Source organism: Hyperolius riggenbachi, chromosome 7, assembly GCF_040937935.1.
Source record: "Hyperolius riggenbachi isolate aHypRig1 chromosome 7, aHypRig1.pri, whole genome shotgun sequence".
Lineage (NCBI taxonomy): Eukaryota > Metazoa > Chordata > Amphibia > Anura > Hyperoliidae > Hyperolius > Hyperolius riggenbachi.
Genome location: NC_090652.1, coordinates 178,538,518 through 178,553,809, shown reverse-complemented (window position 1 = coordinate 178,553,809; position 15,292 = coordinate 178,538,518).

Below are 15,292 nucleotides of genomic sequence, written 5' to 3'. Positions count from 1 at the left end.
AATCCTGCTTAACAGACTGCAGGAGTACTGTGGCATCAGTGGATCAGTCCTCCAGTGGTTCAGATCATTCCTGACTGACAGAACACAGACAGTATCCCTAGGACCTATAATGTCCAAACCTGCACCTCCACAATTTTGAGTGCCACAAGGATCAATCCTATCCCCTCTGCTGTTTGCAATCTACATGTTGCCACTCGGTACACTAAAGGGGCCCATACACTCAGACGATTTTATGGTCGACCGATCGATCCCGATCGATCGATCGATTGATCATTTGCAAATCGGTTGGCCAATCGACCGATCGATGGCCGATTTCGATCGATTTCGATGGATTTCCATCGAACTGGCAGGGTGGAAAATTTAGGTCGATCTGATGAGATTGCTTATCAGTTTGCATTGGCCTTAATGGAAATCTGATGGCAAAAAATGCCATCAGATCGAATTTCAATAGATTTCAAACTGAAATCTATTGGAATTCTATCCTGGTAAAAAAATTTCTAAAAATGCATCAGATAGATCATCAGATGCATTTCTTATCTATCTGCTGCCAATCTGACGAGTGTATGGGCACCTTTATCCAACGACATGGCCTGACGTACCACTGCTACGCCGATGACACACAGCTATACCTGTCCTTCAAACCTGGTGGAACAGACCCTACTCCAAAAATAAACTCTTGCTTAGCTGAGCTACAGGCATGGATGAATGATAACTGGTTGAAACTGAATGCTGACAAAACTGAGGTCCTCTTTGTCCAAAGTCAGTGCTTGCCATCAAAACAGCTCTATCCTAAAGCAACACCAATCAGGATTGGGAATTCAGACATAAACAGCTCCAACCTTGTGCGCTGCCTTGGCGTACTAATCGATGGGGATTTGAGTTTCAGAAACCAAATTTCATCTGTAGTTAAATCTTCCTACTTTCATCTGAAGAACATTGCAAAGATTAAACATCTGATTCCCCTAGAGGATCTTCCAACCCTAATTCACGCCTTCATCACATCACGGCTGGATTACAGCAATGCCCTTTATGCTGGCCTCCTCCAAAAGGACCTGCGTCGCCTGTAATTAGTGCAGAATGCTGCTGCCAGATTGCTAACAAACCAGCCTCGCCACTGTCACATTACACCGATCCTTCGCTCACTGCACTGGCTACCAGTAGAATGGAGAATACTCTTCAAGATTGGACTGCTGATATTCAAATCCCTGCACAATCTGGGCCCTGGATACATGAAGGACTTGCTGAAGCTGCACCACACCTCTCACAACCTTAGATCAGCAAGTTCTATAAACTTGGTCACTCCCAGAGTGCACCTCAAAAAATCTGGAGATAGAGCCTTCTGTCATGCTGCCCCTACTCTTTGGAACTCCCTGTCACACCCAGTAAAGACAGCACCATCCCTGGAGCTATTCAAATCCAGACTGAAAAGCCACCTGTTTAGCCTGGCATTTCCAGACTTATAAAATTCTTCCTCTGTACCACGATGGTCTGAGCCATGCTTATGCGCTTTGAGTCCTATGGGAGAAAAGCACTCTACAAATGTTATTTGTTGTTGTTGTTTTTGTTGTTGTTGTTGTTGTGTTGAAAACTGTGAACAGAGTGCTTGAGTATACTGTAAGGAAATAGTCTGCGTTGGTTAATAGCCTTTTTCTCCTAGTGATAAACTGAGCGCAATGTTAATCCGTATCGTCTCTGCATTTTACTTACTTACTTTTATGATTACAAATATACAAAAAAAATGTTTAGGCTAACACAGAAGATGTGTGGTCTGGGTCTGCCGAACTTGATTCTAAGAAATATGAAGGGTTTAAAAAAACACGACAAACTAAGAGACCGTTGACCTCACAATAAACCAGACGTCGGAAGAGAAAACAAAACAACGGCTCTCAACAGTCTTCGCATGCTCTGGAAGAAATTGATGGTTCCTCCGAATGGTCACATGAAAATGGGAAAACAAATGTGTCTGAATGTAAAATGAATACTAAAGTGGTCCAGGAACGTAATGCAAGATTTACAGAATGTGAAAACCAAGCACTGATAGAAAACCTAGTGCCCCATTATTACAAATTGCAAGGACATCTTCTACCAAGCTCAGACAGTGAATGGAAAAGTCTTAGATGGAACAAAATCACTGAGGCCGTCAACTGTGTTGGAGAGCATAAACGTTCCACTTTTCATGTCAAGAAACCTCTGCAGGACATTAAAAGGCATGCGCGTAAAAAGATGTCCGACGACGTAAAAGAAAAGTAAGAAACATGTAAAAATGTACTTGTAACTGTGGTTGTGTACGTACTCAGTTGATAATGAAGATCAGTAAATGTGTTGGGTTGCTTTCCTATCATTTTTGTAGGAAGAAAACAGGAAATAATGGAATAACCATCTACTTCAAACCGTATGAAGAGTTGCTAAGACAGTACATTGATGATGAATCAGTTGTTGGATTAGAGGACGCCGATGATACCTTTGAACGCCCAGCTAGTAAGTATGCAATTTGGAACTTTTTAAACGTCTGCTTCACATTCAACTATTTCCCAGTCTTTATATATCTTTATTTTCTAATAGGTCTCTTCTCTCTTCTAGACAAATGTTTCTCTCTTACTCTTACTTCTTTCTGTACTATCTATTCCTATAAGTTTTTCTCTCTTCCCCTTGTGCTGTATTTCTCTCTGTCTAACTATCTCTCTCACACTCTCTCTTTATATCCAAATCCAAAAAAGCTTTATTGGCAGGACCAAATACATTTAGCATTGCCAAAGCAAAACAAAATATTAACATATGGGGGGGGGGGGGGATTGTGGGAATAAGGGAAGGATATAGGTATACAGTCCATAGGATTGTGGAGGATGTACTGGATGTTATGGGGGGATGTAAAAATGGGGGGATGGGGGGATGTAAAAAACATGTAAAAATGTACTTGTAACTGTGGTTGTGTACGTACTCAGTTGATAATGAAGATCAGTAAATGTGTTGGGTTGCTTTCCTATCATTTTTGTAGGAAGAAAACAGGAAATAATGGAATAACCATCTACTTCAAACCGTATGAAGAGTTGCTAAGACAGTACATTGATGATGAATCAGTTGTTGGATTAGAGGACGCCGATGATACCTTTGAACGCCCAGCTAGTAAGTATGCAATTTGGAACTTTTTAAACGTCTGCTTCACATTCAACTATTTCCCAGTCTTTATATATCTTTATTTTCTAATAGGTCTCTTCTCTCTTCTAGACAAATGTTTCTCTCTTACTCTTACTTCTTTCTGTACTATCTATTCCTATAAGTTTTTCTCTCTTCCCCTTGTGCTGTATTTCTCTCTGTCTAACTATCTCTCTCACACTCTCTCTTTATATCCAAATCCAAATCCAAAAAAGCTTTATTGGCAGGACCAAATACATTTAGCATTGCCAAAGCAAAACAAAATATTAACATATGGGGGGGGATTGTGGGAATAAGGGAAGGATATAGGTATACAGTCCATAGGATTGTGGAGGATGTACTGGATGTTATGGGGGGATGAGATATATAGTCCATAGGGGAGGGGGGTATAGGCATACAGTCCATAGGGGAGGGAAGTATGGGGTTATACAGTCCATGTGGTATCATGTTCCTCTCAGTTGGTGGCAGGCAGTGATATATCGGGCTGCTATTTGCACAGTTTTTTCATCTTCCCCCAATAGGATATCGAGTTTCCTCTCCTCATCTGTGGAGGTGAAATCTGGGATGTGGGTGGAGAGTCTTTGGAAGTGGGCGGTCTTCAACGGTGTATATTTGCTGCAGTGTAGCAGGAAGTTGGCCTCATCCTCCAGGACCCCCTGGTCACATTGCCTGCACAGTCTCTCCTCCCGGTGCTTCCATGTCTGTCTGTGTCGCCCTGTCTCTATCTTCAGGTTGTGGGCGCTCAGACGGTACAGGCTCAAGGCATGTCCGTCTTTGTGGTGGTGTAGCCTCTCCAGATATGGAGCCATTGTGTACTCCCTCTGTAGTGATTGGTAGACAGTGAGTTTCTGGGAGTTCTTTATGTCACTTCTCCATTCCTCTAGGTATCTGTCCTTGCAGCTTTCTATCGTTCCTTTTATTTGGGCTTTTGTCAGCCTGTGTTGGTGGTCTTGGCTGGGCTGGCTGTTGACGCTTTGTTTCAAAGCGCGTGGTATGGCCTCGCCACTCTGGCTCAGTGAGGCTCTATGGTGGTAAGTGCTGGGGCTGCTGCTCTGTATATGCGCCCAGTATGAGAGCGCCTTCTGCTGGATAGTCAGCCATAGTGGGAATCTGCCTAGCTCTGCCTGGCAAGCTGAGTTTGAAGTGCTGCGATGGACTTAGAGAAGATACTTGCAGAACTCTAGCTGGAAGATTTCTGTTGGGCTGGAGTCCCATTTTGATTGGTCAGGGTAGGTGACCGGGCTCCATACCTCACTGCTATAGAGCAGGATTGGGGTGATGATGCTGTTGAATATCTTTACCCAGACTCTCACCGGTGGTTTTAGGTGGTAAAGTTGCCTTCTGATGGCATAAAACTTTCTGCAGGCTTTTTCCTTCAGGGCCTCTACTGCTGGTTTAAAGCTCCCTGTTTGGTTAATTCCCAGCCCCAGGTAGGTGTAACTGTTTGTGGTCACCAGTGAGCAGCCATTTAATATAAATGAGGAGGTGGGCGTTTTTAGATTTTTCCTCTGGAACACCATCACTTTTGTCTTCTTTGGGTTGATGGGCAGTGCCCATGTGGTGCAGAAACTCTCCAGTACTGCCAGACTGTCCCTTAGGCCCCTTTCTGTTGGGGAGAGCAGCAGGAGATCATCTGCATACAGCAGAAACTTCACCTCGTGGTCATGCAGGAGGAGGCCTGGTGCTGGGGAGGATTCCAGGGCTACAGCCAGTTGGTTAATGAATATGTTAAAGAGCGTTGGGCTCAGTCAGACTGCAGCCCTGCCTGACTCCTCAACCCTGCTTGAAGAACGCGCTTCTCTTCCCGTCCACTCTCACACTGCATTGGTTCCCAGTATATGAACTCTTGATGACATCATAGGTTCTACCTCCTATTCCGCTCTCTAGGAGTTTTAGGAAAAGGCCTGGGTGCCACACTGAGTCAAACGCCTTCTTAAAGTCCACAAAGCAAGCGTGTACTTTGCCGCGTGAGCTGTGGACATGGGTCTTGAAAAGGCTATGCAGTGTGTAGATGTGGTCGGTTGTGCGGTGGTTTGGCATGAACCCAGCTTGGCTTTTGCCGAGTACGTCCGGCTGTGTGAGGAAGGAGAGGATCCTTTTATTGATGATGCTGTTAAACAGTTTCCCCAGTGTACTGCTGACACAGATTCCTCTGTAGTTTGCTGGATCATATCTGTCCCCATTCTTGTAGATGGGTGTTATGAGGCCTTCACTCCAGGCCTGAGGAAAGGAGCCCGCACTCAGGATAAGGTTGAATAGTCTTGCGAGTGCCTCATGTATGTCCGGGGGGCTGTATTTGATCATCTCTGGCAGGATGCCATCGGTACCGCTAGCCCTCTTACATTTTATCAGCTTTGTTCTTTCTCTTATTTCCTGCACCGTGATTGGTCTATCCAGAGGTTTTTGAAAGTCCTTGATTGTCTCCTCCATGTCCTTCAGTTTTGCAGCTATTTGTTTCTGTTCCGGGGTTTGGGCATTTTCTGGGATGTCTTTGTAGAGGTCCCTGAAGTAGTGGAGCCAGATGTGGCCATTTTGGATGTGTAGAGGGCTTTTCTTGGGCTTTGTCCCAATGTGGTTCCAAGTCTCCCAGAATGAGTTGTCTTGGAGGGAGTCCTCCAGCTGTTGGAGTTTGTGGGAGATGTGGCTCTGTTTTTTCTGCCTGAGGGTGTCTTTGTATTGTCTCTGTAGGTGGTCATGGGCTTCCCTTAGGTCCTGGTTGTTGTGGTCTCTGTGCTTTTGGTTAGAGGCTGCCCTTAGAGAATTACGTAGAGCCTTGCACTCACTGTCAAACCATTTTTGTGACCGTTTATTTGTGGATCTCTTAAAGTTGGTCTGCTCGAGGCCAGCGAGTGCTGCCATGTTATATAAGATGTTGCTGAAGTCCTTCACTGCATGGTTGACACCTTGTTGGTTTGGTTCATATAGGTAGGTATGAATGTTTGTCAGCAGTTCTTGGATTTTGGCAGTGCTGGTCATGTTGGTGTATTCGGTGGCAGACTCTTTGGGCCATTTGAAGGATGGTGGCAACTTGTAGAGACTGGTCTGGTGAGGCTGCTGTGCGGTTGGTTTATCGGTGGATTTCAGGTACAGCAATATTTGTTTGTGGTCTGACAGGTGTGTTTCAGGGGTGACTATGAGGGCATTGATGTTTATGAGGTCTGTGTCTGTGACAGCATAATCTACCACACTGCTGCCTACGTGTGAGTTCATAGTAAATCTCCCAAGAAAGTCACCCCTGGTTCGCCCATTCATTATGAATAGGCTGAGGCTCCGGCACAGGTTCAACAGGGCTTTCCTGCATTGGTTCCTGGTAGTAGCGCTCTCTTCCAAGTATGTATGTGTTTCCCTCAGAGGTCAGATAGTCCTTCTCTGTGCCTGTTCTGGCGTTGAGGTCTCCAAAGATGAGCACTCTGCCCTGAGACTGGAAGTGGCTGGCTTCTCTTTGTAGGATCTCATAGATATCAGGTTTGTAGTAAGGGGACTCTGTTGGGGGATATATCAGGGGCGTCTCACCCACCAGGCAAGTATAGGCGGTTGCCTGGGGCGCCATGAGGTGGTGAGGCGCCATGAGGTGGTGAGGCGCATTCCCCCGCCGCTACTACTGTGACCATGTTTTGTTTTTTTTTTAATATTATATTACCTCCCGACTCAGTCCCCATGTGCTCAGCAGTGCCTCCACCTCCACTTCTCCCCAGCCAATAGAGCAATCAATACTGCTCTTCTCTGCCATGCTCCTTCTTTAAAGCCATGCCCCTTCTTCTCAGTAGCCACACAGGTAAAGTGTTTACCTCATGTGGCCCAGCCTTTAACTCCGCCCCACGCCAGTCAAACCAGGAGCCAGCGGCCAGCCAGCTTATGCCCCCAACAGTCTGACCCCCCACCTGTGTCTCTGGCTGCACACAGACACTGGAGCGAGACAGCCAGGGGACAGATGCAGTCACAGAGAGAAGAATGTGCAGTGGCGTAGCTAAGGAGCTGTGGGCCCCGATGCAAGTTTTACAATGGGGCCCCCCGAAGCACTCTATACATAGCAATTGATACGGTGCACCAAAACCTGCCAATGGCAACTACAGTGTCAGAGGAGCAAGAAGGGGATGGGAAACAGTTTGTTAATGATTACCACTATTCAAAGTATCTAAAGAAGTGATTATTATGAGCACAGGACCAATAGAGAGCTAATACTGTATAGTTGAGGGAGGGCCCTTCGGGGCCCCTCTGGCCCAAGGGCCCCGATGCGGTCCCTACCGCTGCACCCTCTATTGCTATGCCCCTGAGAATGTGATGTGTCCGTGTTGGAGCCCCGCCCCCGCACAAGACAGCAACACAGACCGGGAGAAGGGACGTTTCTGCTCCAGAGATGATAAGCTGCATGCACAGGCAGAAGAGAAGGTATGCAGGCAGGCTGCTAAGAACACTTCCTGTCCTGTGTGCAGACTCCCAGTACTGTTATAACTGCTAGAATGTGCCCTGCTCTTTTGATACTAGAGTTTTCTTTGAAAGCTGGTTAGGCTGTAGGCTGGTAAAGCTGTAAACCTGTGCTTTAGTGCTGTGCTGTCTCTCCCTCTCTGTTCCTCTGCCCCCTCTTCCATCTTATGCTGTCTCTACCCCTCTCTGTTCCTCTGCACTCTCTTCCATCTTATGCTGTCTCTCCCTCTCCCCTCTGTTTCTCTGCACCCTCTTTCATCTTATGCTGTCTATCCCTCCCCCTCTCTGTTCCTCTACCCCCCCTCTTACATCTTATGCTGCCTCTTCCTCTCTACTCTTTCCCTCTGCTCGGATTACGTGTATTTTCTGGTGAAACGCTTCCACATTACGATTATTTTCTGACAACACTGCCCCATTACGATTATTTTCTGGTGAAACGCTGCTGCCCTATGATTAATTTCTGGTGAAATGCTGCTGCAATAAGTGTACTTTCTGGTGAAACGCTGCCACCTTACGAATATTTTCCGGTGAACTGCTGCTGCAATAAGTGTAGTTTCTGGTGAAACACTGCCACATTACGATTATTTTCTGGTGAATTACGATTCTGAATTACGATAATTACTATTATTTTCTGATGAAACACTGCCGCATTATGATTATTTTCTGGTGAAACGATGCTGCATTATGATTATTTTCCTGGGGGGGAGGGGCTTGGGGGGGGTGCCACATGTTTTCTCACCTGGAGTGACAAAATGACTAGAGGCACCCCTGGGATATATGCTGCACACGGGTGCATGTCGGACTGAGAGGTGAGGATGGAGCTGTTTATTTTGATCCAGATGTGGCTGTCTCCTCGTTTGATTGCTTTGATGTGCTCTGTAAGCTCCTCCTTGTACCAGATTAGTGTGCCTCCTGAACGGCGGCCCTGTTTAATGTTCCTGTTTTTCTGGGCAGATATGGAGAATTCCCGGTACCCCATGGGTACGAAAGATTCATCCTCTGCCCGGGTCCATGTTTCCCGGAGGATTTGGATATCTATGTTTTCAAGTCTCTTTTTAAAGTCTGGATCATTTGTTTTGGACCCAAAAGCTGAGGCGTTTAGCCCTTGTATGTTCCAGCTACTGATGATAAGGGATGTCATTTTGAGTCGGTTTACCTTGTAATGAGCAGAAATTTTCATAGGACTCAGTATTTTCAGGGGGAGGGTGGACACTATTGTGGGTGTCACCTCAATCTGCTTTGTAGGTTGATAAGCAAAGTTCTGATTTCCGCCATGATGCTACCCTCTGTTGCTTTGTGTTGCCATTGTGGGGCAGGCTGCTTCCTACATGTTTGCCATGCTTGTGGGCTCTCTCTCTGGTGTTGGGACATTGTGGTTTGCTGTCTGATTGTTGAGTTAGGGCTTTCTTGGAGTCTCTGGGGTCTATTTAGCACCATGTCCTTTAGTTCCTTTGCTATGCGGCGGACTCCTTGTTTGTTAAGGTGCTTGTTGTTGTACAGATGGTTGGTTGTGATTGTGGTGTGCTGTGCCAGTTGTATGTCTGGTGAGGATCTGAGATGGGAGGCCAGTTCTGCATTGATTTGTTTAATTGTCTGGTGAGGAATGTCTTTTTTTGGGAGCAGGGAAGATAGGATAATCTTTGTGCTGGGGAATTTATGCTGTGCCCTTTTAACCATTTGTGACAGTTTGTCTGTGATGGTTTCTTGGTCTGTGGTGTTTTCTTGTATAATGTCATTGGTGCCGGTGTGCAGGATGAGATGTTTTGGGTCGGTGAAATAAGGCTCATTAATGACCTGTGTTACTTGTTCAATAGTTGAAGTGATGATATCTTTATCACTCTTTCACTCCATTCTATCTTGCTCTTTCCTCTTTCTCTCTCTGCCTTTGTCTGTCTGTCTGTCTGTCTCTCTCTCATTTACTCTCACTCTCTGTGTCTGTGACTTTCTCTCTCTCTCTCTTTCTCTCTCTCTCACTCTCTGTCTCTCTGTCCATCAGTCAGATTAGATGGACAGCGTTTGTGAACAGCAGTTGTCAGATCTTGCCACAGATTTTCGATTGGATTTAGTTCGGGACTTTGACTGGGCCATTCTAACACATGGTTATGTTTTGTTTTAAAACATTCCATTGTTTCCCTGGCTTTATGTTTATAGTCATTGTCCTGCTGGAAGGTGAACCTCCGCCCCAGTTTCAAGTCTTTTGCAGACTCCAAGAGGTTTTCTTCCAAGATTGCCCTGTATTTGGCTCCATCCATCTTCCCATCAACTCTGACCAGCTTCCCTGTCCGTGCTGAAGAGAAGCACCCCCAGAACATGATACTGCCACCACCATATTCGACAGTGGGGATGGTGTGTTCAGAGTGATGTGCAGTGTTAGTTTTCCGCCACACATAGAGTTTTGTATTTTGGCCAAAAAGTTCCATTTGGTCTCACCTGACCAGAGCACCTTTTTCCACATGTTTGCTGTGTCCCCCATATGGCTTGTGGCTAACTGCAAACGGGACTTCTTATGCTTTTCTGTTAACAATGGCTTTCTTCTTGCCACTCTTCCATAAAGGCCAATTTTGTGCAGTGCATGACTAATAGTTGTCCTATGGACAGATTCCCCCACCTGAGCTGTAGATCTCTGCAGTTCGTCCAGAGTCAACATGGGCCACTTGACTGCATTTCTGATCAGCGCTCTCCTTGTTCGGCCTGTGAGTTTAGGTGGACGGCCTTGTCTTGGTAGGTTTACAGTTGTGCCATACTCCTTCCATTTCTGAATGATCACTTGAACAGTGCTCTGTGGGATGTTCAAGGCTTTGGAAATCTTTTTGTAGCCTAAGCCTGCTTTAAATTTCTCAATAACTTTATTCCTGACCTGTCTGGTGTGTTCTTTGGACTTCATGGTGTTATTGCTCCCAACATTATCTTAGACAACCTCTGAGGTCATCACAGAGCAGCTGTATTTGTACTGACATTAAATTACACACAGGTGCACTCTATTTAGCCATTAGCACTTATCAGGCAATGTCTATAGGCAACTGACTGCACTCAGACCAAAGGGGGCTGAATAATTACGCACACCCCACTTTGTAGTTATTGATTTGTAAAAAATGTTTGGAATCATGTATGATTTTTGTTCCACTTCTCACGTGTACACCACTTTGTATTGGTCTTTCATGTGGAATTCCAATAAAATTGAATCATGTTTGTGGCAGTAATGTGACAAAATGTGGAAAACTACAAGGGGGCCGAACACTTTTGCAAGCCACTGTATACTCTGTACACAATCTGTGTCTGTCACTCTCTTTCTCACATTTGCACTCTTCCTCACATACACTCTCACTGTGTCTGTCGCTCTATTTCTCTCAAATAAACTCTGTCTCTCTCTGTATCTTTCTCTCTCTCATACACTCTCACTCTGTGTCTGTCACACTCTATCTCACACATACACACTCGGTCTGTGTTTATCTCACACTCTCTCTCTGGAATTTCAAACACTTTTATTCTCTCTTCTATGTAAATGTTTCTCTTTCAATCTTACATCGGTCTGTACTTTCTCTCTGTAAGTATTTCTCTTTCTTTTTTTTTTTTTTTATTTAAATTTTTATTAAAGTTTTGGAAAGGTTCAAAGAATATACAACAGTTTCAGGTAAGCTTTACAGATTATGCTTTTCGTATTTAACAGGATTAATTATTATTATAATCTGAGAGAGTAACATCCTATATTATCATGTAGGGATTGGACCCGAACTGAGTCAGGGGGGAATCCTATATTGAACCTAGTGTGTCTAAGCATCTTATTCTATTGAAAATTGTGAGGAATTTCCAGAACTCAACTCACAATAGCTGTTAAGTGAAGAAATAGGTGAGAAGAGAGTATGAAAGGGGAGAAAAGATCATAGAGGATAGGTGGGGAAAGAAGAGAAATTGTAGGGGGGGGGGTCAATCATGAGGCAAGATTATCTTAGAGAGCCATAATAAGAGGTTAGTTGAAAGAGACATCGCCCCAAGTTTTATTAAATACATGCATCCTATCTAGTAATTTAGCCGTTAGAAATTCCAGGTTATAGATGTACTTTAGTTTATTATGGAGTTCAGTGATGGAGGGTGGTTGAGAGTCCTTCCAGTGTTTGGAGATGAGACATCGAGCAGCCGTTAGGAAGTGATTTAAAAGCCTTTGTGAGGGACTTTTAAGCTTTGGCATTGGTTTGGCGAGCAGGCATATCCAAGGATCTAGTGGGACTTCTATATCGGAGTGTCGTTTGATATAGGACAAGACCTCAGACCAGTACTTTTGAATAATAGGACAATCCCACATTATGTGGTGCAGAGATCCAGCGTTCCCACAGTTTCGCCAGCAGGCTGAAGATATGGACGGAATCCATTTGTTCAGGCGGACGGGGGTTTTATACCATAGCATCATTATTTTATAGATATTTTCTTTTGTCTGAACACAAATGGACGTTTTAGGTGCGTTTTGCCAGATCTTAGTCCAGGATTCTAAAGTTGTGTTGGTTTGAAAAGCTTGATCCCAGTACTTCATGTACTTATGTTGAAATTCTGGTTGCGATCTCTTTGGGTCGTTTAGCCACGTGTATAGCAAAGATATAAGGCCTTTTTGTTTGGGTCCTCCGCTCCATATGGATTCAAAGTCAGATATTCGTGGAAAGGTTAGCGAGGGGGATATTGAATGAACGAAATGGCGAATTTGGTGATACTGTAGATGGTAAGAGTCTGTTAAATCCAATCTTTCTTTTAGCGTATCGAAAGAGTAGAGCTTGCCAGTGAAAGGGTCCAGTAGGTCTCTAATAGTGAGGATATTTTTAAGTTTCCATATGGATGTTGGTGGTGTATTCATACCTGGGGGGAAAGAGGGGTTACCAAAAATAGGGATGAAGCTAGATGTTTTGGGGAACAAGGAGGTGAATTTGTTTAGAGAGGACCACAAGTGTAGGTTTGCTGTCATTGAGGAATATATTTTGAGAGCTGGGTTATTTTTACATCCTAATCCCCAGAGCAGGGCGCTAGGGTGGAGTGGTTTGAGTGCATGAAATTCGATTTGGGCCCATCTAGCGTGTGGTCCCCTTTCCCACCATGCTATCATTTGTCTTAACTGACTAGCTAGGTAATAGTTATATAGGTTTGGGACTGATAGCCCCCCAGTCTGTCTTTGCAGAGTGAGGATTGAGCGAGCTATTCGGGGGGGACGAGAATGCCAAATAAATCTGAACAGGGATCTCTGTAGGGGTATTAGATAGGATTTGGGGATCCAAAAAGGTAATACTGAAAAGACGTATAGTAGTTTAGGGAGCGAGTTCATTTTAAAGATCAAGTAATAAAGTACATGGAACTCACTGGCAATTTACTGTGTGACACCCCAGATTCGGGGGAGCATAAGGTGGGCAAATGCAAATACGGCCAAAGAAAATAGTTCCACCTCTGCTTCAATGTCACTTTTACAAAACTTTATTGATAATGGTATAGCACACTCTGCATGTCACTTCGTGTATCAATTAAAATCATAAAACACGCTGCTATTGATCTATAGCACAGCCGGCTGGGCACATGCACTCAGCACCAACACACCTCTATCACACACGGGATCCCATCACGCACAGTCCTATTCTATATACTATTGCACTTCTCCCAACTAGAAACCTGGGTTCCCCCCAGCTGAGTGGGGATTTGGTCTTGCAGCTCTAAAGGGGTATAAGTTACACTTCTATTACAGTTCCTGTTCGATAGTACTATGGCTCTCATTCATGATGGTAATTTCAAAAAGTCCGCTTCTATTGCAATTCCTGTTCAGCAGCAGTATAGCAGTCATTAGTGTTAGTAGCAAAGCTGTCTGCAGTTAGTCATATTAATGATATCAATACACGCTTCTATTGCATTCCCTGTTCCGCAACAGTATAGCAGTTATTACAATTCGCAATAAAGCTGTCTGCCTCAACAGAGGCTCTCACCACTCCATCATACGATTTTCAGCCATCAGGTTCTGTTCCCTTGCAGAGCATTCATACAGCCTTCATCCCATATACAGTCCCAGGGATAGTGCTGCCTGTGTGGTCTCCCCAGGTTGTGGTTTCCTGGTGTGTGTATGCCAGCATTAGCTCACAGCCGTAATCTGGTCAGTCTCTCATCCCCTCTTGTAAACAGCCCCACAATCTGTCCGGCGCCGGTCTAGCATCGAGGCTTCTGCGGGGAGGATAGTCTGGCATGTGCTATCTCGCAGCGTGGGCCTCCTCACCACGCGTATCGGCCGCTTCCGGCCTTAATCATGTGATCTACGGAGGCAGCTTAGAGTTCCGGTCTTTATTGCGTGTGCTCTGGCATTGATTCAACTTTACTCCATCTTGTGGTTCTTTTACAAACTGCAGTTTCATATGCATGTATAGCTTCAAAGCGGCCATTCAGTCGCATAGCGTCTTGCACCATCTTGTGGTTTATTCCGGTATTACATGTCATATGTATATCTCCATTGCTGCTATTTTACTGCATCATGTTCAGCCCCATCTTGTGGATTTCTCAAGTTTTACACCACATACTTAGTTGGAACTTCTCATTAAGTGGGGCCATGTTCTGATGGTGGGCAATTTGAGCTTCTACATATGGTGTCGAGTTTGAAACATATATTCTAACACCACTAGTGCTCACACTCTTAATTTTTAGCACATACAGTTCTCTCATCACCCAAATTTATGACTAAAAGTCAATCCATCTCCTGGAATTACTCCCCCAGCCTTCATTTTAAAGGCTGCCATGCGGCCAAACCATGAAATGTGGTAGTCTTGCCATTTGAGAAGGTCTGAGGACACCCTGGTGATGATAGGAGATAGATTATACTTGATAAGATGAGAAGTGTGGTTAGGGATCATGATACCTAAATATTTAAGGTGGGAACTTTGCCATTTGTATGGGAAATTAGCTTTCAGGGCTTCAATCGTGTGTGGTGGCAAGTGAAAAGGAAGGAGTTCCGATTTATTAGCGTTAATTTTATAATTGGATAATCGGCCGTACCTGGAGAGTTCTGCATGTAGCACCGGGAGAGATATAAATGGGTTGGACAGAGACAGGAGGACATCATCCGCGTAAAGCGAAATTTTAAATGTGGATCTGCCTATTGTTATACCGGTGATGTCTGGGCTGTCCCTTATCCTTGCAGCCAGGGGTTCAATAGACAAAGCAAATAGCAATGGGGACAAGGGGCAGCCCTGTCTTGTTCCATTGGAGATTGTAAAATAGTCATGGGGATTGGTGTGTGGTATTTTTAGAGCAACACTCGGCTTGGAGTAGAGCTTTTGGACTATATTTAAAAAGGTGCCTGATATGCCCATTACTTCCAGAGTCTGGAGCAGAAAGTCCCAGCTAAGCCTGTCAAAGGCCTTTTCCGCGTCCAGACTCAGGAATACCGTTGGTAAATTATTATGATTTACATGGTCAACTAAATTAATTGCCCTGCGGATGTTGTCACCTGCATATCTGCCCATTATGAACCCGACTTGGTCAGCGTTAACTAAATAGGGCATCATGGGTGACAATCTATTTGCCATGACTTTTGAGAAAATCTTTAGATCTGCATTTAAAAGTGAGATCGGTCTGTAGTTTGTCATTTCCAGGGGGTCTCTCTCAGGTTTAGGAATAAGTATCATGTGGGATTGCGTCATAGTGGAGGGGATGGGGTCATCCCCCATGAAGCCATTAAAAAGTGAGGTTAGTTTTGTGGAAAAAA